The sequence below is a fragment of the Aulonocara stuartgranti genome (assembly GCF_965226115.1).
Source record: "Aulonocara stuartgranti genome assembly, chromosome: 1".
Classification (NCBI taxonomy): Eukaryota; Metazoa; Chordata; class Actinopteri; order Cichliformes; family Cichlidae; genus Aulonocara; species Aulonocara stuartgranti.
This window is the reverse complement of record NC_138939.1, coordinates 12647797-12661212: the sequence shown is the minus strand read 5'-3', so window position 1 is coordinate 12661212 and position 13416 is coordinate 12647797. Positions and strand designations below refer to the sequence as shown.

The following is a 13416-nucleotide window of genomic DNA, read 5'->3' as shown; positions in this document are numbered from 1 at the left end:
TATTGTCTTATATTATTTTATGTAAAGCACTTTGTGACTGAGGTCTGTAAAAATCTCTAAACAAATGTTGTTTCCTTGTTTGGTTACTTCAGTTGGCTTTTCATTAGCCATGGTAATTGATAAGAATGTAATGTGATTGGAATTGTAATTCCATTGCTTATCGATTTGATTCTTTAATGATTCATTTACTGATTCTCATTGGGTTTTCACTGGCTCCACTTTGATAGTTATCACCATCTCAAATGTTTGTGCATGTTGGAGGCATTCATTGTTGGGGTCACTACTCAAAAAAAGTAATGTATTAAACATATAACACTAAACACTTTATTTAAAAATAATGCAAAGTGTTACTTAATTGCTCTCAGGAGAAGGTAAGTAGGTTGTTACACTACTCGTCACATTACTTTCTAGTTTCTCCATAAATGACCTGAAATGCATGTTCTCTTAATTACCATTTATCAATATAAACCTGAGGCTACACTCCCGCACACCAACACAAATCCCTTTCCTAACAAGGACACAGACGTATGAGCACAAAGCCAACAGCACAAAGCAAAGATGAAAACCAGCAGAAACAGACTTCAAAGTGATCGCCACAGTGATCCTACTTTAGAAACATAAACAGGTAGAAACAGAGGCTGCAGCCTGACTGCTCATCCCTTTGTTACCTGTTGAAGTTCAGGGTCTGGCTGCTGGGCGTGGGTCAGCATTCACTTAGCTTTATCATCACTCACAGTCTGTGCAGGGGTTTGTACGCAGTTTGCACGTCACCATCTTGCTCTTGTCCTTTTGTGTAGGAAAAATAAAAGTAATGTCCATATCCTCACTGTAAACAGCAACACTATTTTCCTCCTCCAGCACACAAAATGAAATCAGCTGAGTGTAGTGCAAGTGCAAGTGGAGCCGATAAGCGGAATCGATAGGCAAGCAGACTAACAATTTCAAGGAACCAAACCTCTTTGATACAACTGGTCTCAAGTCCCATCCCTACTTAAGATGCTTGAGACATTTCATTTAATTTAATTATGGAGATTTTGGAGTGTTTAAGTGTTTCTGTGATTGTTCAGGGGATAAGAGGTCCAAAACACAGGACAAAAGGATGGGTAATAATCCACAATCCACATCCTTAATACAGTGCTGGGTCATTAATAAGTTAAGTAGCATAGCAAACAGTTGAGTCAAAAGGAAGGTAAAAGGTCTCGCAAAGGTCAGGGACAAGGAGCAAATGGGGGAATACATATGTATATACTGGGAATATTTTAAACTAAAATGATTCTGTAATACTGTTTAATTTTTTTTTTTACCCACCAAACAGTACGACTGGTTTGATATTTTTCACGTCAGCAGCCAAGGCCATACTTGTTTGCTGTGTATTAGGACAATCTGTATGCCATTCATGCTGTCTCTCCCTTCCATGGCCAGCCTTGCTAACATCATTTAGAAAGCATCTAAAAGTCAATTACAAACTCAGAGGATCAATAATTGCTCTGTTCTTTACAGCAAACGGGGTCTAATAACCAAGGCCTCAAAGCCCAATTTTCTCTAAATTAGTCTATGTTTGGTTGAACAGCCTGACTTCTAAATCTAGTGGGCTACTTTACTCCAAACATCACATCATTTGTTAACTTGACATTCCTTCAATATCCAAAATTGGGACAATGATGGATGATTAGTAACCACAGCTATTACTAAGAAACACAGTATAGCCTTGCTTGAAAGATCTGACAATATTTTTACTGCAACTAGTTATCAAGATGCATGTGCTTGGCAGTTTATTTTCGCATACATTATCTGTTCTCCATCAGATGAAAGAGCAGTGTGCATGCAGACATTGACGCTATGGACGTATGGCTTAAATAGGGCTTCTTTAAGTGTCAGTCATCCTTCCTAATACAGTGCATCAGAGAAATGAGGCCCGCTATATTGGCAAGAGTTGGCAGCACGTGATTGCAGAGAGCTTAGCAGTCAGCCTCCCTTTCCTCCTCAGTGCACAGCTAGAGTGACACAATTGTCTGAGGTACTGGAGCTTTTAATTGAAAAACTTGTACTGGAAGTATCTTTCCTAAATGAAGTGTCATCTCAGTGGGATTTTCACTCTTACTCCTCAGCTTGGAACACTCGAATGAAGAGAGAGAAATCATTTTAAGCTATTTTTAAATATCCAGCAGGGTAGAAAGATGTTTATTTTTTACATGGCCTCTAAGAGAGGAGTGTATGTTTATATACTGTGGGACCAGTTACTTTTCATTGCAGTGCCCTTGCTCTGTACTAAAAGGAAGACTAGAAATGAATCAGCCCATTGAGCCGTGTGAAATAATGAAAAATTAAATGAAATACTTTAGGAAGAAACCGTGATATACTACTGTGTACACAGCTATCATTACTGTCTGCCCATAATTTTAAGCCCAACTAAGAGTCAGCTATAACAGAATATTCATCTTTCACCTAATATTGTTGATAATGGACTTTATTAGAATTCATTTAGAGTCTCATTTCTGTCCATTTGATGAATTTAATTTCAACATTTACTGTTTTTTGCTTTAAGTTATTAGCTTCTTAGGGAGGATAGAGGTTTTTAGCAGTTAGTTGCTCGCGGACTGCCTTTGTCTGTTTAGTGCTAAGCAGGGAGTATCATACAACAGGTAGTATACAAACTGTTCAAACTGTACTTATATATTGTTAAGCGCTGGTTCTCATCCAAATCAGACCCTAAGTGGTCTCAAGAAGGGATCAAAACATGAAAGTGGCATAAAAGAAAAAAATAATGATGATTTTAAGGAATCTTATTGACAGGCCATTACAAGTAGAGATGAGCTCAGTTTAAATGTTTGTAAGCTAAAATGTCATCCAGCTCATTTTCCATCTACATAAAAAGACAAATACTGAAGAGAATGGACTGTTAACTCTCTTGTTGCATTGGATGCTTGGTTGGCAGAGGTTGCCTGTCCTGTGCAGCTTGCCCATTTACAGTAGCCTACAAGAGGAAGCTGGCATTGAATGCTGGGTTTAGCTGGGCATGTGCCTTCACTAGAGGCTTTGCTCACACTAGGATAACAGACAGTGTGAAATGTGAAATGAGCCATCTTAGCCCTGTGTGTACTTTTTCGCTTTAAATAAAATATTACGTGAAGTCTGACCTGAAGAAACAAAATGACCTCCTGTCTTAAGTTGAATTTGAGCCCTGCAGGTTTAAAAAAAGTCAATTTAGGTTAAAAGACAAAAAAACAAAAAAAAAAACATCAGTAATAATGTCAAGAGGTCAGGGGCTAAGCTGTAGCAACATGAAAGCAAGGAACAACATAAACTGTCAAACAGGTGAAAAGCATCACAGTAATCTTCTGGTTATGTGAAGGCATCCCCTTCTTGACCTGTCTGTCTTGTTGGACAATAACGTCGGGCCCAGACTTAAACAGTCTCAATCACGGCACAATCTGTTTCCCTTTTACGACTGTCTGATTTTTGTGTGAGGAGCGTGTTGCGGAGCTCGGGGCAGTGTGACAGGAATAAGAACGACTCCTGCTTGTCCTCTCAGGGGCTCGGTGAATATCTGCAGCTATGCAGCTAATTGTCTCTGCCGCTTTGCGTCGGCATTCTGAATAATGCTGCAGCAGTGTTGTTCCTATCACAGGCTGCTGTTTGCCTCTGGCAGTGATGAAAGGGAGGGCCAGCTTTACCTGTGAGGATTTAATGAGCATATAATATAATAACAATAATTACTTTTAAGAATTGAAACATTACCTTCCTCCTCAAGTGTTTAAATTTTATTTCTGAGAATAAAAACATTATAGCCTCATAAACCCTCAAAAAGCACAACTGCAGGAGTCAGAGACTTTCTTGTTGCCTTCCTTTAACCCTTGGAATTTTTCACAAGTGTCATTGTGTGCTCATGAGGATCGATGGGTCTGTGTGTGTATGTGTGGGCATCCCAGTTCCAGAGGGATCTCATGCTCCACTGTCATTAATGAGACAAGATTTATTCTAAATATCACTGCACCCTTGTTCAGCCCCAGAGTCTAGCATGGTGACTGGAGTAAAATAAATGTGTCCACCTCAATCCATCTCAGACCTCTCTGCAGCACACTTTGGTTCTTTTTTTAACCACAAGGGCAAATATTTATGTTAAATTAAAATCAAATTTCCACTGTGCCTTGTGTTGCAAAAAATTCAGTGGGATTTTGGACTGGGCTGGCACGCTGTCAGTTCACTTCAGCAGACAAGCAATCAACCCGACTTTTCAGCCAATATAATTGTTATGCACATATTTTTAAAAAATGTTAGGAAAAACCTTCTTGTACCTTTTAATCAGTCTCTCCGACTGTCTTGTAGCATTTTAATTTGAAAGGGAAAAATCATGCACTGTCGTGAATGTATGTCTGCTGTACCAGGACACTTTTTCCTGTCATATTTGAAACTGTTATCATGTGAAACTAATCTGGAGCTGACTTTTGCTGCTATACAGCAGCAGACTATTGTTTAGTTTTAGCCCCCAGCACTATATGGACCTCATATCACATGCATGCATTCACAATTGGTATAGTTGACGGGTGTAATATTGTAGGCTAGCCTTGTGTAATTTGTCTGTTCATTGCCTGGACTTGGCTGAGCATTAGTGAATGTGTTTCCTTTCCAAATATGTTTATTTATAGCTTGCACACTTGCTGTATTGCAGCTGAGCTGCATTTTAATGATTCAGCAAAATTCTCTTTCTGGCTTTTTTTTTTTTTTTGCAGCCCTCTTGATATTTACAGGCCTCTGTGATGGGCTTCCAACTATATCTTTGAAGTTGTTGTTTACATGGACCCCAGGAGACCCCAGGCAGAACAAAAAGGTGGAGAGGGATTAATCAATAGTTTTGGTAAAGGAAGGGGGAAGGAGGGTAATGTCTGCGCCCCCAAAACCTCAAAATTCCCACTCTTCCCTCAGGCAGAGATGATCAGGGTTTAATGAACAGAATTAGTTGGAAAAAAAAACTTAATGTAACAGAAATATTGCCTTAAAAGAATAATAATTTTGGGAAATAGACATATTGGCTTTGTTGACAAGTCCAGTACTTCTTTAATGTCTGTACATAAAAATTAAGCTGGAGCCAGGATTTGTAAGCTTTGATTAAAACGGAGACTGAAAATACTGAGAAAAAACTGGCATGGCTATGGACGAATGGAGGCAGATATTAAATAAAGTAGCGTCTAGAATTAGTAGCAAAATGAAGCATTACTATAGCTTTTCATGCATATGGTACATTTCTATGTCTGAATAGATAAAAGATTATTTTTCGCCAAGCAGTATAATTACACTTCAGGATCAGATTTAAGTTACTGATGTTTCTCTGTAAGAAACTTAGTGAGTTTTAAAACTTATGCAAATTTTCTATTTCACTAAGCCTGACATGGTGAGTGCTCCTCAAAGGTCCTTCACTAATGGAATCCAGCAGTCTGAATATATTGATATGATGTGACTAGACTTTCATGTAGTTGTATGAGTTGGTGTGCAGTAACTCTTGTCATCAAAGATATTTAAATCTGACGCTGCAGATTTAATGTGACAGGGAAGCTGGAGGATGAATAGATCAGCAAAGAAAGGAAATAAAAGACTGCAGAATTTGTGTCTAGGCAATGGTGCAAATATGGGATATAAATGTGCTTGTATACTCCGTTCATATCAATAACTGGTGATGCTACCATTCAAAAAATAGCAGTGTCTTTATCTGCACCTGCTAACACTTAGACTATATGGCCATTAGTGTGATAGGTTTCTCATATTGATGCTAAAGGATGTAATTCTATCACAAGGTTTTGGATAAAAGACAGCTGGCTGTGTCACTGTTGGGTTGATTTGCTTTACTAGGAAAAGCTCCAAAATTGTACCTCAAGCTCTCTCGAGTAAATAGAGTGCTATTTTCTCTCCAGTCTTCTTTAGAGCATGCCAGAAAAACGCAATATGCTTTTTCATCCTACAGTGGTCTTCATGCACTCACCCTACTGTCTGGCTTTCTTCTTTAATTTAAGTCCTTTAAAAAAAAAAAAAAATAAGGACAGAGGTGTAACATTGCTCCTTTATTTGCTGTTTAATTAAAGAATGAAAAAAGTAAAACTTATACACATATTATCTGAAAATAAATCTCTAAAAGCAGAGTTTTAAAGGTTAGACTTTCAGAGTGCTGCCCTTCAGCAGACAACCAGAGTTTACAAAAGAAAGGTTAGAGATGGGCATAACATCACAACATGATAAAAGAAATTTTTTGGGGTTTTTTTGTCCTGCAGTTTGGACATGAGAGGTTTTTTGAGGGACCTTGTCCCCCTTTGTCTTTGTTGGTTTTCAGCTTTAAATCAGAGTTTCTCAAAATCTCTTCCCCTTTCCAAATAACTTAAGATACTAAAAGCAAATGTTGGAATAACCAGATTTCCAGTAGGATGATGATTTTCTTAAATACAATCACTCCGAAGATGCCACCTGTTGTTTAACATTTTTGCTGTTTACACTGAAGCAGCAGCTCCCTCTACACATTAATCATGCTGTTTTCGAATGTAAAACCTTCCTTTTCTTATCTGCTTGAGGCTGTTCAGTGGCGTTTGATCAAGTTGTCCAGCTCACCTGGTACACAGAAGAGCCTGTGTGTTTGTGTAGGAGATTTAATATCACAATGCAATAGGGCGATTGCCCCTTTTATGAATGTGGCGAAATCGTGGGAGAAAAATTATAAGGTAAACCAGACAGCAGATTTATATATAAAATGCAGTGTAGGCTCTCAAACTGGAATAATATGAAATAATATGAAATAAGTGTATGTACATATACACTTATATGTTAATGAAATGTTTAGATTTTATTATTCTTATTTAGGGATGAAACACACCACAAACCTAAGTGTTGATACTGGGGACCAACATATGATTATATTAAGTCTCTGAAAGAGTCCAAGTGCCTTTATGTGTGTGTGTGTGTGTGTGTGTGTGTGTGTGTGTGTGTGTGTGTGTGTGTGTGTGTGTGTGTGTGTGTGACAGAAAGAAGACACAAAATCTATCTGAAAGCAAAACAAACTACCTGTGAAAAACATTCTAACTAGGTTTTTAATATTGTAATAAACATAAATTTGTCTCCCAAAAGCAGCCTGAACTTGTTTCTCCATGATTTATTGCCACATCTGTGGATTTATTTTCTTTTGTGGATTTAGGCACACACTTATTTTTCCCCATTCACTTTGCACTGGGTTTTAAAATTGTGCCAGTATATAGAACTTTAAATTTATGTAATGCCACCAAGGCATAAAATTTCATTTGAACATGGTGATGGTCTGGTTGCTTCTCTAATTTGTCTATTTGTTCTACTTTTAGGCTTCAGCAGATGGGTGGAGAACAATTTGAGTCACCTGGGGCCAGTGTTTCTTCTATGTTGGGAGGGACTCTTGCTTTCATATTTTATGGTCCACATAGGTCACTAACACAACCTCATAATTCATGCAAATGTGTTTATACAAAAAAAAATAAATGCAGATATAAAATACTATAATTTCACTCCGTTTCACAATAGACCTGCAGGTTTATTGCTCTGGGTCACAAAATAAACTTTTAACATATTTTCAGGCGAGAAAGTAGCTGTGTAAACATCAAATATCTGCTCGGTTTATCAAGATATCGCATATTTGCAAAAGTGCCTCGACGTTTTCGGAGACGTCTATACCCACCAGCTCGATAGCTAGCCGGGAGTCCGAGGGTCACTGAAGCCGCCGAGAACGGCACAACTCCCAGCACATCATTTTCAGATCACCGCAGACTTTTGCTACTCTGGTTAAACGTAATATATAAGTCACTTAGACAACCTAAAAATGTTATTGTTGGGCTTTTTTTAGTGTTTTGTTTGTTCGTGAGTAAATCAGTTTGGCTGAGATTAAAGTTATTAGATTAGATAAAATAAAACTTTATTAATCCCCCGGGTGGGTTCCTCCTTGGTTTTTACACAGCTGACTAAACGTCAAACAGAAAACTGATTAAACAGAAGTATGAGACGGTCGAGAATTTACGCCAGTGTCCTGTTATATTTTAGATAGCAAGGAGCAGACGGCTGAGTTTATTAAACTCCACCGAGACAGCGGTGACGCTAATCAGAAGGCTAGACCGTCTAATTTCCCCAGCCGTTTACTTCCAGCCTACCCGACCTTCTGAGGACCCGGCCCACGTAGACCGCGAAGGCCGGGTCCTCAGGAGGATGCAGCCCATGAATTTGGACACGACCACTAAACTAAAATAAAACAGGAAGTAACTAACAGAGGCTGGACACACACACACATAAACAGTAACTTTACACCAATAGAAACAATGAGGAAGACCAGGAAACTTACATTAAAACTATATGCAGAGAACCCCTACAGAGTACATATAGGAGCAAAAAGAAAACAAACGTCAACAAAGTAAACTAGTGACTAAAACAATGAAAACAGGAAGCTGTAAATTCCAAGAACTCCAAATAAATAAAAGCAAAAAGACCGTGGGACTCTGACATATGCATTGGTAAAGGTTCTTTGTGGGCGGTTAATCACTGCTCATGTGCTGAGGATGAGATGAAAACAGCAGGCAGCTATAAATGCCCACAGATTAAAACACTGAAAAATATAATATTGTAAAATTGTGTATGAAATAAAAAGATTTTTATTAGAGTATTCAGAATTGTAAAGACAAAAAAGTAATATGAGTGAGATTTTAGGAATAAGAGCATTTTCTGTAAGGTACTGGGTAAACAGGAATTATTGGTCATGAATACAAAATATGTCCCCTGTGATTTATGTTGTATGTAAATAAAGATAAAGCTGGTGAGATAAAGATGGTCAGCAAGGTGGCTGTTTTTTTTGTCTGTGGGCAAGTACCATGTGGGCATTAAGATAGATATATAGCTTTTTTTGGAAGTAAGTGCTCACGGAGATTCAGATCAGAAAGACTAAACATCAGTTTAGTGTGCTCTGCACGCTGGGGACAGTTAAAAAAAAATTACAATCATTGATATGTAATGTCTATAATTTTGTTTATTCTTTTTTTTTCCTTTTTTTAAAATTAGAAACTGGAAAAATTAAAGCATGCTAATTTCAGCATAACATAACACTTAGAGAATGTCTAGAATTATGAATATTAAGACGGATGTTAACCTTGGTTGTGGTTTACTGAGATTAGATTACATTCACTAGACACTTTATTCATCCCCAGGGGACATTCACAAATTCCAGCACATCCTCCCTTCTTTGCTTAATGTATATAAAGTAAAGGTCCCTTTGGTTTTTCTCAGGTTTTCCACTTGTCTTTATCAGCACATAAGTTAGTAGAAGAATGAAGCCGCTTTAGTGCTTCTCTGGCGCAGTTTTCCATTCTAAACCTTTCTGGCAACATCACGAGTGTTATGACGGTCCACTGATGGCCACTTTGTCCCCAAAGGGAAAATAAACAATTCATTCAACGCACAAGCGTGCTCATTGTACATTCTGAGGAGCAGGGGGAAAGCTAATAAAAAATCTTTTGTGTGAAGGATGCATTAGCGTGACTTTGTCTGAGTGAGAAGTCTTTGTGTGTATTCGTGTGTATACACACACCATCTGGTGCATTTGATGAACGCAGATAATGATAGCGTATGGGAATGTGTGCATGTCTGCATGTGTAGCATGGTTTTAGGAAAGCCAATTCCAAGTGGCTGGTGTCTGTGAGCCCTAAATCACCCAGTGTCCTTCCGAATCCTTGTCTAGATGCAAGCACAGCAGATGCAGGGCGCCTGCTTCCATCATGGACCGTGATCACTAATACATTTGACCTGCTGACTGTTCGGTCAGGGCAACAGTATTGGCTGTTAGCACTTTTTACAGAAGGACTTCTCTGATACCATAGATAGAACACTGTCTATGGTATCAGAGCTCAAAGCATTTTGTTGCAGTCCTGCCCTTAGGCATGACAGTGAAGCTGCTTTTACAGGAAGAAATATTTCAAAAAATATATAAAGTATTTGTACTGAATATTGTTTTTCTCAGTGTCACAAAGTTTTTCTTTTCTTATTGTTTTAATTGGGTTTTGCTGACCCTTTCCTCTCACTAATTTCACCACAATCTAATCCTATGACTCTTATAACTTAACGTTGTGCAGTGAGCCAAATAATCACTCAGCCAAGTAATAACATCTGATTATTAGAAGTCCTCCTTGAGTTATTCTGTTAAATGAGCTGCCGTTACAGTGCCTAGGAAACTGAATAATTATTGGGCAAAGTGACTTCTGGGCATTTACTGCAGTTACCTGAACAAGTATTTTTTTTCTGCCACTTTGCAGAAACAATCTAGGAGCCATGTCCACAATAGTGTGGTTTAAACCCCTCCTACTATATACAGAAGAAGTTGTTTGTACAGGGATATGTCAACCTTTCACAAATGCTCCACAGGGAAAAACTCACCAGATACATGACATTTGTGCTGCTGCTTTACACCACCGTTACATAACAAGTGTCACGGAAGGTAAACACTGCTTGATGCTAATCGAGTAGACGTTGAACACAGACAATCATTGCGCTCCTATCATCTGTAGAAAATTCCACAGATTTTTGTCACTTACAATTTGTTATTTTACAAAAGTGGGTTTTGACAGCAAGTAATATGTCCAAAAGTATCCTGCATACATGTCTATTTTTAAAAATAATAAGTGTCAGCTTAACAATGTTTTAGTTCTCTCCTAATTGATCTGTTTTTCACACAGTAGCTATAGTTTTGCTTTATTTAACTGTTTTTATAATCTGTGCTCTTTGATCTGCAGTTCCTCTTGGTTAGAGACTTGTGAGAGAACTGCTTAAAAATTGCTGAGCTCAAAGCCGTTGTATACTACAGTAACACATTTTTCACTATCCTACAAGTATGGGTCAAGTTTGTGCTGCCTGATTGGCTTAAAATTGATTTGAACATTGTGTGAAGGTTTAGCTTAATGAAAATTAAAGGTTTTCTGCATTGTAAGGGTTTTTAACACTTTTTTTAAAAGCCTGACTTCTCCCTTTTTCTCTGGCTTTGCTGTATACTCTCAGCTAAGTCCTTAAACTCTTTAACAATCAATGAAAGCCAGAATCTTTTTGCCTTGCCATGTTCTCAGGTGACAAAGTGATTAGTATCCTGATTTAAAATGTGCAAAATAGCCATGATAGCAACATGGTAGTAATAATAATAATAATAATAACGGATTGGATTTATATAGCGCTTTTCAAGGCACCCAAAGCGCTTTACAATGCCACTATTCATTCACTCTCGCATTCATACACTAGTAGTGGTAGTATGCCTCAGTCAGTTAGTTAGTCCTTCTCTATATGCTATACTGCTTTTTTCAGGCAACCTTAGGAAGGGATAATGAGTCCACATATATAATCCTGTTATGTTTGCACCAAACCAAACTTACGATGCCATAGGGGATACCACAGATGGCAGAAGAATGTGATGGTGAAAAGGTACAAATACTCTATAAAAGACATAGAAGCACATTCAAGCCAAAAAAGGGCAAGAGCAAGTCCAAAAAATGAAAAATAACCTTCATGGCTCAAATTTTCACCTATTTATTGACCAACCCCCCCCTCCCCCCCCCCCCCCACCCCAAAAAACCCCCAAAAAAACCAACATGATTACTCCTCATCAGAGAAAACTTTGGGTGCCTATGCAGCTTCTATAGCTGATCCTTGTAACTTTTTAATAGACTGCAGTAAACATTTAATCTACCATCTTCTTCACAGGCAGTTTATGCTTGTTGTCATAATCTCTGTGCAGCAGAAGGCACCAACAGAGACATTATTACTGTTGGTGCACGGTAGGGCTGGGCCATATTATACCGTTCACGGTAATACCGGTATAATGTTAGGCAACGATAGGAAAATGAAATATCGCGATAGAATGGGAGTAAAACGCACATGCGCAGTGCCTTTGTTTTCATACGCACATGGCCGATTGTTGAGTGAAACAGATGAACCAGAATTGGTTTGTAAAAATGGTGCAACTTCCGTGATGTGGAACTGGTTTGGTGTTTGTCCGTCAGATACACAACAAAGCACATTTTTTGCAGAACATGCAAGCGGCCGTTGTTATTGTCGTATTTGTCGGACTAAGATGCTCTTAAATCTGGGAGTAATCTGGGTCCTAAACTCCGTAAACTTCAGGTCAAACAACACTGCAGCATCACTTAGAGTTAAAAACTGTCTAAATTCTTTCATCTTTAATAAAACGATCAGCATTGCTGCTTTACCAGGTGTAACTATAAAGTTTAACTTCCAGGCATCCATGAAAACAAAAGTTATTACATTTAACGGAGTTAGAAGTTAGCAGGAAGCTAGCGGAAGTTAGCTCGCTAGTTTCGCTAGTTACCTAAGCATGATATTGCATGTTCTGACTGAGAGATTTCTGAAAAAAAATCAAACGTACAGCTCTGCTATCACTTCCAACATAAATGAAGACAGGAAACTAAACAGCAGTGACGTTTGTAGGGTTACTGAAGTTGGGCTAGCTGGTATATAATGATGTGCTACGTGATCGCTAGCGACACAGCTATGTTAGCATAACATAAACAGTGAAGCTGGAGGACTAACACTAACACTTTTCCACTTATAAAAGTTAACGTGAAGGTTCTTCATGGTTAGAAACAAATGCAATCGCATGGCAGGATGCTGTAAACGGACCAAACTTCAGTCAGGAGAACAACTGAGATAATCCATCCACAATACGAGGTTAGTCATTAATATACTGCAACAACATGGGAATAGAGCAGCTGCCAGAGAATTCAACATTAATGAAACAATGGTACAGAAGTGGAGGAAGCAAGAAGAATGAGTTTAATAAAGTTTGATTTATCTGACTGCTTTGTTTCGCTTAATGTGCCTTATAATCCCGTGCACCTTATGGTCCGAAAAATACGTACTGCACACTGCAGTTTAATGTTGCAAAGCACCTCTTTTTAACTTCAGTGGATATTATACATGGTTATGCTCAGGATATGTCAGCCCATTTCTACTGGAAATGCCTTTTGGTTAAACTTTCAGCAAGGAATTTGCATTTGCACTGTTACATTTTTATAAAGCTTTAATGTACATAAAAACCAGCTTCTTAAGTGAAAATAAATGGAAGGTTGTCTTTTTGCGCTAGTAATGTTGTGGAGTTGTATTTTGTCTCGCATCAATTATATCGTCGGTTATATCGTTATTGCAAATTTTCAAATATATATCGTGATAAATATTTTTGGCCATATCGCCCTGCTCTAGTGCACGGTGAGTGTTTGTATTTTGACTGGTCATTTCCTGTAAGTGCTGAAGACTGCGCAGAAGCACAAGTCTGCATCAGCAGGATACATTAATGCAGGAGGATTGATGGCACAGATGCCAGTTGCTGGAACAGGTGGAAAACATGGGACGCACTACAGAAAACTGCTGAAAACCATC

The 13416-nt window shown here is 38.3% G+C and overlaps 1 protein-coding gene across 5 annotated transcripts in view; it reads left to right on the top strand.

Annotated features, from left to right (window-relative positions):
- The window catches only part of LOC309709754 (FERM domain-containing protein 5-like), an 82584-nt gene that overhangs the window by 25630 nt on the left and 43538 nt on the right, over positions 1 to 13416 (top strand). Inside the window, exon 1 of one of the 5 annotated variants that reach the window (XM_082538575.1) lies at positions 11811 to 12708. The exons of the other annotated variants lie outside the window; for them this stretch is intronic. The gene's annotated coding sequence lies outside the window, so the exon portion shown is untranslated. Of the gene's footprint in view, positions 1 to 11810; positions 12709 to 13416 lie in introns of those variants that run through there. 5 annotated transcript variants of the gene reach the window in all.